This window comes from Passer montanus, unplaced genomic scaffold (assembly GCF_014805655.1).
Source record: "Passer montanus isolate IOZ18808 unplaced genomic scaffold, ASM1480565v1 scaffold1, whole genome shotgun sequence".
In the NCBI taxonomy this organism is placed as follows: Eukaryota; Metazoa; Chordata; class Aves; order Passeriformes; family Passeridae; genus Passer; species Passer montanus.
In genome coordinates, this window is record NW_024356504.1 from 16,301,008 (window position 1) to 16,315,792 (window position 14,785).

Genomic DNA, 14,785 nt, shown 5'->3' on the forward strand with positions numbered 1-14,785 from the left:
GTTCTTAATTTGTCCAGTCTTCATCACAGCCAGAAGATGGCAAAGGCCTGTGGCTGGCTCAGCAAGCTGCTTGGGGTAATGCTGGCTCTGCTGCCTCTGTCCCCTTTGGTGTGGTGACAGATGCTGGGGATGGATTAAGCAGGGGGATATTGGAAAGAAGTGTCTCTCACAGGCTCTTGGGTTGGATGTGGGCCATACACTCCAGTGAACTAGCAACGTGCTGTGTCAGCTGGGATGTGGCTCCCCACCACAGCAGCACTTCTCTCAGTGCTGGCTGCACAGACCTGCAGCAACTGAAGCCATCCCCTTCAAATTCCAGTCCTTGAGACTTGCCTCTGCCTTCTGGAAGATCTCCCTGTAGGCATTTCATTTGTTCTGCTTTGAAAACCTCTAGTAAATCAGAAATTGTCTGATGATCTTTGCAAGCAGCCCATTTCACCATCACCCCTGTAACCACTTCCCTACCAGAATCCCTGTCTAGCCTGACTGCTGGCTTAATAGTTTTAATTATACACTACTAATGCTATGGGATCCCACACAGAAGAAGATGATGGCATTTTCAGGGAGCTCTTTTAATGCCCCCTAGAGCCCTTCCACTTAAAAATAACTTGATTTCTGCTGAAACACTTCATCCTTATTATCTTTATCTAAACCCTTGGGAATGCTTGCCTGAAAACAGCATGTGTGTCTCTTGAGTCACATCTGCTGCGTACTCAGCACTGCATGTGAGAAATTATCTGCTTTCTCTAAAGCTTCTTAATTGTTTCTTCAGCTCCTTTAGCAACTAACAGCTATTGCAGAATAATGGAGAGGAGGAGGAGGGGAAAGGAGCAGATTAACAACAGAATATGGAGTAGTGGGCAGTGGGGAAAGCATGGTTGTTTTCTTCTACATTCATCAACTTTTTTATAGCAAGGAGTGTTTTCCATCAAGGATTGCATCTCTGACAATTCTAGGGTGCTGAAAATAGCAAGGTATACAAGGTCTTCTGCCACCTAACCCACTCTGTCATATTCAGGGCTGTTGGGAAATGGGGAGCACCTTCCCTGCCATGCACAGCACCTACAGACCTGGCAGGGAGACACCAGTTGGTGACACACTGCAGAGAGCAACAACTGTGCTGTGGGTGGCTTATGTTTGTCTGTGGAGCATCCAGTGGATAGGGACATTTTTGTTGTGGTCAGGGGTAGTCTGAGAAGGATCCTGTAAGGGCACAAATGGGGCTCATTGCCAAAGAGCTGATGGTCCAAGCGACCTAACATCATCTCATGTTAGAGCTGGCCTTGCTTTCAACACACAAACAAAATAAAAAGAGGGGTAAAACCTTACAGATTTATTGGTATTTAATAACCATATAACCTCCTCTTCTATTTTAGACACTGAATAATATATGTAGAACAACAAACAAAAAGTATTAAGCCACCTAAGTTTTGGCTTTGCAAATGTGTCATCACCTCCCTGACCTGGGATCCCACAGCATCTGTACCACTGCCATCAGGTAAATCATGGTGCTGTTTCCTCTCTCTGGTCCTGCCTATAAGGCAGCCACTGGCTTTGTTTTCTTACCAGCTTCTGAGGTGCAGGATATTTATTGTATAAGCCAAGTCACCTGTTTGTCTGTTGACCTCATGTCTCTCAAAAGGGGGGTGGGAAGGAAGAAAAGGAGAAGTACCTGGTTGAAATAAATACACAATCCTCTGGCATGAGCGGAGTTTAATTGTCCCTCTCTGCCTGCCAGCTCTAAATAACACAAAATCCTGATAAAAGCAAAACCAAGCAGCACCACCCCACAGCTGAGGAGGCCTGCAGGTGGTGGCCACCTACAAACCCTGGCAAAGCTGCTCTGAGATAGCCTGGGTACATATAAATAAACCATGTTCAGATGATGGTGCTCAGCAGCAAAACACTGGAGATGGTGAACAAGAGAAGCAAGCATTTAACAAGGGGCTGAAATTGCTTGGTTTGGATCAGATGTTTCAGTTTAACAAGAGGCCATTGCTGTTTGTTGCTCAGTTCCTTAATCTGCAATAATTAATTTTGGCTGGCTCTTTTAACCTACAGCTGTACTAGCATTTGCAAATTAGGACAGGCTGAGGGGTTTAGACATACATGGTATGTCTTGTCTGGAGAGGAAATGAGCATTACTGGGCACAGAGAGGACAGCATTGTAATGCTGGGTCAGATTTTTTTATTTTAGCTTGTTACCATCCTCAGGCCAAAATGGACTGCCCAGAGACTTATTCAGCTCCAGTGATTTCAAGGGATGGTCCCTAAATGCTGCTGAAGTGCTTGGGAAGAAGGTGATCCCCCTCAAAGCTCTGCTAAGAGTAGAATATAATGGGGAATACAGAAGATACTTTAAGAGACATGACTTATGGTCTACTCCAGATGTCAGAGTTCAGATATTTATTAATGAGGGAGAGAGAGAGTTTGAGAGAAGTTTGGCATTAGGGAAATAGCCAAGACTCCGTGACAACTGTCACATCACCTGTGTACCTTGGAATGGACAGAAGAACTCTGTGTCTGGAAATCTGCTTTCTGTGAGCTGGGTTCAGTGGCCAACCTATTCTATCTGCTGTAGGCTGGGTGGGAAGGAGAAGCTTTAGTGCATTTATTAAGGACTGCATTACAGTGCACAGCAAACATCACAGTGAAAAGCAGAGGAATGATGCTGTGGCATGGGAGGTGTTGCTGTTCTTGGTCACTGCTCCCTGTGCTGGGAGGTCTCCAGTGGTCACTTAGGCTAAATTGAGTGTCTTGCATTTATGTATTTAATGCCATCTGAAGGTGCCTGGGGGTATCCAGGGCATTTACCTATGAGTTTCAGCTGTAACACAAGACAAATGGGAAATCTGGGCCCTTCTGGAACAGCAGCCACCAGCCAGGCAAGGATTCACCTGAGCACCTGAAATGGCTCCACATGTGTACCTTGGGGCAGCTAGCAGGTGCTCTGAGAACCCTTTTCTATTTCACAGCAGTGCTCTGAGACAAGTCAGTGGATATCAGGCAATCTAGGCAATCTCATGAGCATCAGTTGCACAATTAGGCTGTAAATAATTCAATATCTGGCTATCAGGAATTCCATCAATATTATGCAGGCCTTTTGCTTCCTTTTTTCTTGCATGCAAGGGAAAGAAATATTTCATAGATGATCTCACAGATGGTTTCTGAGATGACACAGGACTTGCTTGCAGCAGAAGAGAGTGGGGAGAGAGATGCCTGCATGTGCTGGATCCCATGATGGGGAGGCACGAGGAGATACAGCACAGAGGTGGGCTCTGGTCTGAGGGGGTTTCCCACCACTGTGGTAAATCACTGCTGCCTCTCTCCAGCTCCAAGAAGTCACTCATGAGTGGCCAGCAGGTCAGGAAGGTCAAGACTTCCTGAGGCAGGAGAAATGTGCGGGCACTGTGTCCCTGCTGTGCCAAAGGGAGGGGACAGGGAAGGAAGGCTCACACCCAGCAGTGGGACCTGCCAGGTGGGTGAGTGCAGGGGTTACTGCTAATGACAGGAGGGGGATGTTCAGCAGTGCTGAGTGTGGAGAGGCAGCCAAAATCCCCTAATCCTGGCAGTTCTGGGACAGCTTTTTTAATTCTTTTGAATTCAGGGATCCCTTTGCCAAATCCTGGGGGACCAGCAACATCATGCCAAGCCAAACACAGCAGTCTGACTTGCCACAAGCATTACTACTCCTCTGGTTTCCATCCCTCCTCCCAGGTCTCTCTCATGCAGACCAGGACATGTACAACATTGTCTGAGAGCTCAGACTGGGCATGTGGTCAGGTCCAGGAGCCAAAGAGAGGGACTCAGGCAACATCCTGGATTTGGTCAATAGGAGAGAAGGAGTAAGAGGCAAAGGAAGGAGCTTTGTGAATCAGGACCTTGTTCTATAAAGCAAAATCCTCTGCAAATCTGGGCAAGAGCCACTGTACAGCTGGTGATTAAGACAATCTCAGCTGAGAAGTCAGCCCAGCTGAACCAGTCACGAGCTGCTCCTGGGGCTGCCACACACAGAGGTGCTTATCCTGGGGCTTCTGTGACTGCAGCTCCTCTCCCTACAGTGGTCAGGCCCAACCAGCCCAGACCCAGGCAGATACTGGGCATGCCTCTTGCAGCTCAATAGCCCACGTCCCCAAAAAGCAGGGAGTTCTTTTCTGCCAGCTCCATAATAAGAGCTGTGTTTCAAACAACAGTGCCTGGGATGGAGCCCACAGCAAGCAGGAAATTCAAAGTTAAGGCTGATGCTCCGGGCTTTGCTCACACAATTGTTGAGGTCGAACAAAGCACAATGATGTGAGCTGGGGACAGGGTGCTGCTCACCCTCCCCTGGGAGCTTCCTGCCTTGCCTTGTCTCATCCCAGTCTCCAAACTTTCATACAAGCTTGTGCTGGTTTCTGGCATTGAGTTTCCCATAGAGCTGGTCACAAAGATTCGTTCCCATGGTTTCTTTGCTTGGCTTGGTGAAGTCTCTTTATCCCCCCAGCACCCTTTGGGCAGCAGGGTTAGAGTGGTGCTGGGGCTGTCTGGGCAGCCTCTGGCAGAAGGTGCTTTGTGGGGAAGAGGAGGTTCAGCTGGAGATGGGGAAAGCAAAGCAGTCACACCATCAGCATAAAACACTTAAAGGCAAAGGTGGCACTCAGCTAGGTTTTTGTTGGTTTTACTTTAGCACATAAAAATTGTTCTGGGAAAATTCACATGACACCTGCTACCATAAAAGAATAGAGAACTAGAACTAATGAAAGAGGTAGAGAACTAATGATTTTTCACTTCAGGATCTTAAAGCATTCAAGAAACAATGCAATCTCTCACAGTCAGGACTCTTAGAAGCAGCAGTTCCTGTTCCATAGGCTGAAGAAACAAGAGCACAGACATCTGAAATGTAGACAAAAAACAGGGGATAGTGGGATGCCCAAACATCAAACCCTGCTGGGACTTCTGACCAGTTTGCTTCAAGCTGCAAAACTATAATTAACATAGACTTAGCTGAAGATAAATATTAAATGTAAAAAGAAGAGGTCCAAGGCCAGCTATCTCAAGAGCTTCAGCCCCTGATAAAATCTGTAAATACCTACTAGATATAGGCTGCTTTCATAAGTGGCATTTTCTCAGTATTTTCAAATTATTTTTCCCTCTAAGCAATCTATTTCCTTCCTAATTTAGGATTCATCTTATCACATCATAAGAGATAAACTAAAAATGGAAAAGGTCACAAGCTCTACTTCATTTAGGGGAAAAAATACCCTTTGTAAAAATGTCTTTGGACTTTTTTACATGCTTTTGTTTTTCTTAGAGAACAAAAGCTTGACTCCTGCTGGTCCCATGGAGCCCTCAATACCAGTGACAGGATCAGGGATGGGCTGCCTGAGGAAATCAAGCCTGTGAGCACCACTGGAAGCTGTGTGAGCCCACAGATAAGTTGCTGGTTTAGGTTTCCAAGTGTTGGAGGCTAGTGCTTAGTTTTAAAATGACAGGTCCTGTGGTAACGTTGTCCTAAGACAACAACAAAGAAATGTCACTATCTAATGCCAGTGACTGTTCCTCCCAGCACCATAGGGCCACCAGACCTGGTCATGTAAATAATGGTACTGATGCCTGTGTGGCAAAAATTGCCTCTGTTTCCTGAGACAGGACTTAGCACCAGCCTGACCAATGCTCCAGGCTGCTGCCTGTTTGTTTTATTGCCAACTAATGCCAAACTGCAGGCTTAGTCAGGTCTACCAACAGTCCAAGCTGCATTTGCTGTTACTGTGACTAGTATGGGACTTGTAGCACTGAAAAATCACTGGAAAGTCAGTCTAGCCACAGCACAACATTTTGTTACTGCCCAGCTGCCTCTTGTCTGCAACAGCCTTTCACCAAAGGCTCTGTCAAGGTGGGACAGAGCTGCTGCTGCTCCCTGGAGAGAGGTAAGTGCCTGGAATTCGATTGTGTGGGTCTGGGCTTCTGTCTGCTGCATGCCTCTATCACTAAGGGGATCTTAGCCTCTCTTTGGGGCAATTTGGCTGTTTACAAGAAATGAATTATCTGCATTGACCAGCTGAGGGCAGGAACAATTTGTCTATGTTTTCAGGTGGTATCAAAATTAAGTGGTTTATCTATAGATTAAACCTCAGGAGAGCATCTGTGATGACAGATGACCTTTACCTGCCATGTGGACTGGCCTTGTCCCAGCCCAGTCTCTGTCAGACACCTGCCTCTTGCAAAAATGTTCAGCAGCAAACACACACATGGGGTGGGTGGCATCTGGGATGGGCAGAGAAGTCAATACAGCCCAGGACCCCTTCATGTGTGGGCAGTGCAGGTGCTGGCAGCAGGACTGCTCAACAACACTGGGAATGCACTGGGGCCTTTAGTAAGGGCACATTGTGTTTTTTTTAGATCAGTCCTGCCTCCATCTCTTGCCTATTGTACAGAAAATAACCCAAAGAGCAGCTAAACTGCAGACAAAGAGAGCTTCCCTAACATCTTAGTCTTTGTGTCCCTTCTCAGTGAGGGCTGGGAGTAAAACTGTCCCAGACACAATGGTTAAAAAAATGCTGAAGGGGGAGAGTGTAACAGAGAAACTGCAAATGTGCACTTGTGCCGTGGTGGATGTTTTTTATTACTGTTATTGGCTATTCAAAAACTTACCCAAAAAAAGAAAAGGAGAAGTGGAGACAGCAGCCTCAAATCAAACAGATTTCAAACACTTCACAAACTTTTTCAAAATATATTAATCTTCCAAACACTCTTTAGCCTGTTAGTTAGATTTAAATAATCATGACCTAGTACTTACTAAATAACTACAATCTTTTGAGAGTTCACATTTATAGTCCAGATCACTGCAAAACAAAGGGCAGAAAGAAATCCCATTTGGATGTGAATATTTAATGCGGCATTTGGAAAGCTGCTGCACTGACACTAATTTGAGATAATCAAATAAGTATTAAAGCAAACAATTATGCAGACATATAATTAGAACAGGAAAAGGTTCTAAGTTAAGCCAATAGAAAATGGTTTATAAAGACCATTTGATCGTGGCCTTTCAAACAGAACTGGAACAAAACACCAAAGCTGTTACTTGGGATTATAGATCAGTGGAGGTACCAGTAGTACCTGGAATGTAAATACAGGGTGGATGCTGGGTCTGTTCCTCAGGGATGCACTTCAGAGCCTGTGAATGTTAGCTGGAGCCTTTCTGTTGTGTCAAACAGGCTTTGGGTCAGGATCCATCACCCTCTGATGAGGGAGTCCCACAATTCCTTTATTTGGCAGCTTGCAGGAGAAGCAGAAGTAAAACATATTGCAAAAGCCAAGCTCCAACAGGAGTTCTGTTCAATTATGTCTTAACATTAAACTGTAGCTAATGTGCTTTTACCAGATGTCCTGATGAAATACTATTACAAGCTGGTGCATTGCATTAATTAAAGTGAAATTTCATAATGAAATCTTTTTTTAAGGCAGCAGGGATGAATTGATGACCTACATAACCTCCCTTTGCTCTAAAATAGCTTTCCAAACTAATGAAATGAATCCCCCTGGTTGTGGCAGGGGAGCAGAGCAAGCTGTGCTTTGCATCCCAGCTACACACTGCGACTGGAAAAAATCTGGGCACTCTCCACAGAGATTATGGCTTGCCTTTCATTGTGTCTAGCAACAAGAGGGAACTTTCAGAGGCAGGAGGACTGTCTATTAAGGCACCTTGCATAACAGGAGGCTTTTGAAATCTCCATTAAAATTCTTGGACAGTGCCCTCACAGAGAAGCTGGGGGATAAGCTGGCTGACCCTCTACCTTATAAACTGGCACAAATGCACAGACAGTTAAATGCACATTTGTTCAAGTTTAAGAGGCTTAGGGTATGTCATTAAAATATAATCCACAAGGGACAACAAGCATGGCCACAGCTGGCAGGCTCAGACCCGTCTCTGCGGCGAGCGCGTCGGGAGAGAAGCGCCAGGATCAGCATCACACAGCCCGTGTGTGGGGAGGAGGGGAGGCCTCTGTTCCCAGGCATATGTTTTTAAGAGAGAAAATATGCCTGTGAATTCTGATTATGCCTGTGTTAGTACATTTTGATCCATGGTGGTTTGAGATTAAAAGAGATTTATGGTGTTGCTAAGTCTCAGCAGTGTACATTTCATGGAGCCATTGCAGCGCAATCAAAACAGGGCCTGCACCAGTGCTGGATTGTGCCAGTGAGTCCTAATTGCCTGAAAGATAATGGTGTCATTAAAGTCTCTTGCCTCTGTGAGCCTTGTACTCCTCGACAGAAAAGATGCTTTTATTGTTGGTTTCAAAGGAGCCCTCAGTCACTGCTAAAGCACATTGTCCATTCAGAGGTACTGGGAGCCTCCATTCTGTAGCTCCTTTATTTCTCAGCTTCTCCCTTCGTAAGCAGTGGGCAGGCAAGAGCAATGGAGAGAAATGCAGAAAAAACATTGACTTTTCAACAAGCAAGACAAAATATAAATCAGATATGATTCAGTTAGACATCATAAGGGAAAGAAGTGTCTAAGACCTTGCACTGGTTTAGGCTTCTAGCAACAGAAATGGAGAATGCTTATGTATAAGGAGACACACTCCACAAAAAATGCCAACTTCACCAATAATTTTCAAGTCAGTAATCATTTTGACAGAAAAGCTGTGACCAGCTTCTTTATTCATACAAAAGGCATGTGGCCCTGCAATTACACCTTAACTCACAGCCATTCTTCTTTCTGGACAATTTCAATTAAGAAATGACCTCTCCATAAAACATTCAATTCTGCTACAAGATTTATTCCTGTCTTCATCTGGCTATATCTTCCTGAAAACCAGGCAGACACTTATGCAGGTAAATTTATCACTTGTCTATTTATGGGTGTGAGTTTTCTTAAACAGAAGAGGGTTTTGCTATTATTATTTGCCTGTACTCTGAATCTTGTTATTTCTTGTGCTTCAAGAATCACCTTTTTGTTTGCTTTGTACAGTGTTCTGCTCACTCACAGCCTGTCTTCACTGGGTCAGCAATACCAGACCACATACATATGACAGTGACATGCAGAGGTAGCCTATAAAAAGAGCTTTCTGCATTTGTGCCATCCAAAACTCAACAGAGATGTATTTAATCTCAAAGACCACAGCAATGTCAGGACAAGTAGTATCTGCTGAGTACAGTAAGAAGCTTGGTTTGCAGAGGGGCTGTAGTCCACCTGACCTGCCACCCTCACAAAATCTTTACAGTTAAATGTACACTAAGTTACCCTTAAGAGACTTAGGGCAGGCCATTACAACATAATCCAGAGTGCTCACTAGTGCATGCATTACACAAGAAATGCTTGGCATTGCTGCTGCAGTGTATTTTCAAACAGAGAAGAGCCTCCACAAATCAGCACTCAGATATTTTTCCTTGTATACTTTCCTTCTCCTGATCAGCCTTTCTCTTAGCTGTTGCTTTTACTCCTCTAGCTGCTACCTTTCCATCTTCTATCCATGTTATCCGTCATGGTGGGTATAAGAGCCTTTATTCATTGCATCATATTTCTGGAGTACTTTGGAGTACTCTGTTGTAGTTTTGCCACTGATTCGCCATTTCTTTAATACTTACTGGCATTTAATGTTTTTTCTTTGCTGAAGTCTTTTGAATGTAGTGTGTAAACTGCAGTCCTGCTCAGGGCTGTGCCTTAAGGTGGCCCCAGAGCAGAGGCTCTTTCTGAAGGCAGGAGGGGTCTCAGTCAGCTGGATGAGTTAGAGGGGCCTTTCACATGGAGGGCAGGCAGTAATTACACAGAAGAACTTAATGCTTCTTGCCTGAAATGTAAGTGGCAGAGGGTGATTGTTTAACCCCAGAAACAAATTTGGAGACTCCCCTTCTTCATACAATGCAGCAGCCTGGAAAGGGCCAAGGTGGTCATTGATAACCACAGCAGAAAGTCCAGGGCAGCAGAGTGAGCAGCTCTCCCCAGCCTCTCAAATCCTTCTGTGCACACCAGGCCCTGCCAGGGACTTGCTCTGATGCCCAAACCCTGCAAAATGTGAACTCAGATCTTAATCTAGAGTATTGAAAATAGAGTTTTACTTTTTTTTACAAAGAACCAGAGCACGAATGGCAGTAAACCCATGAGCCTTTTGGCTTAATCCCATTTCAGACACAAAAAAGAAACTCCTGCCTGACAGCCACTGTCTCTTGGGAAAAGTCAGCTCTTCCTATGTTTCCCTAACTATATTTACTCTGCCATGTGCTGTCATCCTCCAATCCTCCTTGAGTGTCACTTGAAGAAAAAAATCTGTAGTGAATTATAATGACAATACATTGAAGATGGCTTACAGCAGAGAATGGCACTTCATAGCAGCCAGCTGTGACAAATCTGGGTTGGGAGAGAATATTGTGCATGCCCGAGATTATAGCTTTTAAAAGAAAAAAACTCATTCTTGTTCCCTGGGGCTTTTTAATGAATTGCCACATGCAACAATGCCTTAAATGAAGAATTGGTGATTATCCATCTGACTGTGGCTCAGTGATTATAAAATAAAAGAACAGGCAGCACCCTGAAAACTCTAAACCTACTTGAAGAGGTCTACTGATGCTGAGGATAGTACCATTTTAAAGGCAAAGAAGTAGAGGTCACCAAAGGAGCAAACACCTTTAGAGAGGTGGGACATCTTACTGTGGTTAACATTTCTCAGCAGGATGAAACTCACACAGCTGAGCCATGGACCAGCTGCAACACACACAGACTGAGGGTAATAAGTGCCAGTCAGATCCCAGGATGATTCAGACACCTGACTGTATGAAAACCATGTTTTACCCTTCTGGCAAGGGCTAGAACAAGGCCAGGAGCAGCAGTCCTGCTGGTGTGACCCAGAGGGAAGTGATTCTTGTTGGAGCACGAGGATACAGTCCAGTGAGGGTTACAGGTCTTACATCTAGGACAAAGGATGTCCTGTCCCATCCAGATATCTGCTCAAACACATCAACACTGGCTTTTCCCTCTTGGACAGACATACTGGTCACAGCACTTAACTCTGTGTTTGGTTTAGGTGTGCAAGGGAAGAGTCCAAACTACCACGGCTCCCTCTGCAGTTGCTGGGTGAGATGAGCTGCTCTCCCACGTAACACAGACTGCTGCAGATCATGCTGCAGGAAAGTTTACCACTCTCCAAGGAATCTACAGGAGCTCTGGAGACCACAATCCAAAATCAGACACCTCACTTAAATGCCTCTGCTTGAGCTGTGCAAATACACATCACAGCACCAGGTACTAGTGGAGACCTCCAGCTCCCTTGTCCATCTTTAACCACTTTTCCAATGCTATGCACTGGCCTCTGGGGCTCTCCCAGTCCTCCACAGCCTGTACAACCCTAACCACCCCTTTGGGCCCAGGAGCATGTTTTAAAGCATCCCAAACTAGATTGCTCTGAAGCTCTGCCCATATAGCAGGAGGCTGGTGCATCCCAATGCACTGGGCTTGCTGTGCATGGAACATAAGCCTCTTGTGCCTCTGCCTCTCCCAGGATGTCTGGATGGCCAGCAGCCTGCCTGGCAGATGTCCAGATATCCACTAGCTCACTGTCTGTGCCACTGTGGAGCTGGCAGGTCCACACACTTCCTCAACGTTCTCCCTGCATTCATTTTCTGTTGCTCCTGGGCTTGGCAGCTTCCAGGGTAAATCTGGGTCAACATCTTTCCATAGGATTTCTGTTCCCTTCCTGCCATGGCTGGCAGAAGGGGATGTACCAGGACAGTACTGAAGAGCCATTGACTGCTGAGGAAGGACAGGCAGGGAATGAGGGTTTTTGGTTTAACTATGTCAAAGCTGTGCACAAACACAGACCCACAGGCATTGAAAGCAAATGTCAGTAAAAATCAAAGGCTGATATATAAAAATCTCTTGTCTCCAAAAATTGCACAGATTTATTTAAATCCAGTGGGAAATTCAGTGTTTGCTTTTTTACCGTGATTAATAGCTACCCAGGTTTTCAAAATTTTAAGCCTTTATTCCTAACACATGTAACAAAGTAAGTTTAAAACCTTAGACCACTTCAGCTCTGAATGTTGGGAAACCCACAGGAAAAAACCGTCTCAGCCCTATTTCAGTAAATGTGCAGGAGGATCCGTATGAGTAAAAGCTCTTGTTAGTTCTCTCATGCTTTGCTCTTAGTAATTGGTTGATATTTTAGGGATGGAATAATCTGTGGAAGTTGCTTTCTGTAGCATGTGCTGCTAACCCTTTTTTTTTTTTCCTGTCAGAAAATCCTTTTGAAATTAGACCCAACTCCTGGAATCAACCCAGACACTGCTTTTCAAGCCAGAAGCATATGTATAAGCATCATCAATCATGCCACTGACTCTTATCACTACTCTATATTCACTTTCTACCTGGTTTGAATTCCTAATTGGCCCTGCTGAGCAACTTAGAGCCCTGAAGAAAGTGGTGGAAGGGAGGTGGGAGAGAGTGTGACTTTCCAGCTGGGATTGGGAGGGTTTCCTGCAAATTACACTGATAAAGTCTGTTTCCTGGAGAAAATAGACAAGAAGCAGTTGGCAACAGGGTGAGTAAGAGTTGGATGCAATGGGGTATGATGTACAAAAGTGTGTACAACTGGCTCAATTATCATCTGAGCAGTTGGCCTGGCAGCTGCTTAGATCATGTGTTTCAGACTCGTGTACTGCAACGCAAGCACACGAGGAGTCACTTGGACAGGAATGGAGTAGATAATTCAGGAGACAAGGATGGTTTTTTGATTTAAGTGCAGGAGAAGTTCTGAAAAAGGCAGGTGATTTCCCGTGCCACCTAGAGCAGGATTTCTCTTTCTCTGTTAGGAAAGCACCGATGTTGTCCCCACCCTCTAGCTCTCATTTACAGAAATCTCTTTCTCACAGTAAGGCTGCCCCAAGCTGCCTAAAACAATGCAAATTGGGTGGGAGCAGCCTGAGGGACTGGTGACCCGTGGTGATGGGTCTGGGCTGTGCCAGGGAATGGGCTGCCTCCTCGGGCAGGGAGGTGGGTCTCAGGTACAGCTAACCCAAACGGGGACTGGAGCTACCTCTCCATCTCAGGTGCAGAGTAAGCACGAATAATGTGCATGCAGAACAGTTATTCCATTGCTCTGCCCCCCTGCTTCCCCCACCCTCTTCCCATTAAGCAGTCACACATGCTGCTGAAAGCCAGGGCAGCTGTATTCATCTATCAAAGCCTGTCAGCTTGAGAGCATAGGCTCTTCCCATTAATTAAGCAAATGTAATGTGATTAGCTAAGGCTGTAAATGTTTCTAGGCCCATTTAGAAAGCTACAAAACACCGAGCATCAAGGTCTCTTATTTTCATGTGATTGTGCTATGTGGGATGCTCCTCTGGGGCTGAGACTTTAGCTTTTAAATTTTTGTGTGTGAGAAAAAATAGGGAGATGTAATAGAAAGTACAAAAAATAGGTCATGTAGTTCTAAAATTGCTGTTTGAATCTGAAGAAGAAATTATTTTCTGCACTTTTAAAAAACTTTTGCCTACACTTTTTTTTTAATGGATGCAACAATAACTGCTGGAAGCTGAATTTTTGGTAAGAATCTATATACCTCATTTAAATTTTCTACTTGCTTTGATGAAAAATATGTATTACTTAGCAGCTAAGAATCTAAACTGGGGTGCTTTAGGCTGTCAACCTGAAAGCAAATGGAACAGTCAGTGTGAAGTTGCACACAGAATAAGAAAATTCTTGAAGGAAACTTGAGTGTTATGAACTAGAGCTACTTAAGGATTTAAAGCTGAAGTGGGATGTGGGTGCCTAAATCTAATACTGTGATGCTGAATGCAGCCTTTGCCAGACTTTCAGTGCATATGAACTCCAAAGGTACCTCCCTGTTTAAAGCTCTCCAGATGTTTACAGTCATTTTCATCTCTGGGTCTCAAAGTGCTCCCACCCTATCCAGGCTGAGCTGCTCAGGAATGTCATGTGAATCTACAGCTCTGTGGGATCCAGAAATTTAGCATTTTTTCCCCAGTTCTTGCACAGGCTCAGCCTGGTAGGAATGCACTAAGAATACCTCAGACAAAGGGGAGCAGCTTAGAGCACTTTTGAGCTCTTAAAAGGACTTCCTAGAGGTTGCATCCACACGTGGACCACAGCCAGTGAAGCCCAGTGCCTGATGTTTCACCATCTGTGGGTCCTGTGCCAGCTCTGAGATCAAAGTCTTGGCACATCGCATACTCTCACGTGGATGTTAAAAAGCCCTCGGGACTCAAATCATGAGAGTCATTTCCTAAAGCTGAATTCATTTAAATGAACCATTCCATCAGATGCTGACATCCTCTCTACAATCTCTTAGATTGATCCAAATTCTCAATTTTGTTTCCAGAATTCTGGGGCTTTTCCTGCATGGTTGAAGAAGAAGCTACCATCATGGCAGGCAAGGCAAGAACAGGGATGAATGCCTGGGAAGTTCTTTTCCAGAAAGGCAAAAAGCTTTAGAGAGCCTGGGATAAGAAGGTGCTACCTGCAATCTTTATCTCACTGCTCTCACAAACATTCTGGGGGACAAAGGGAGGAAAACGCTCCATGAGATCACTTTACTGCCTTCCCTGGAATGGGGCAGCACTGCAAAGAGCTGCTGCTCTCACCAGTCAGGGCTAACAGGGAGCACCTGGGAGGAGTTTCACCAGTGGCACCTCACAGCCTGGTGCTTTCTGAGGGATTGCTCCTTTGACTGCCCCAGGGAAGCACTCCTTACTGCTGAGGTAGAAATGGAAGGGGGAAGAGGGCTGTTGCTCCAATTATCCTCTCCTCTAGATGAATGTGTGATTGGATGTGAGGTTTGCCCTTATGGGGGGG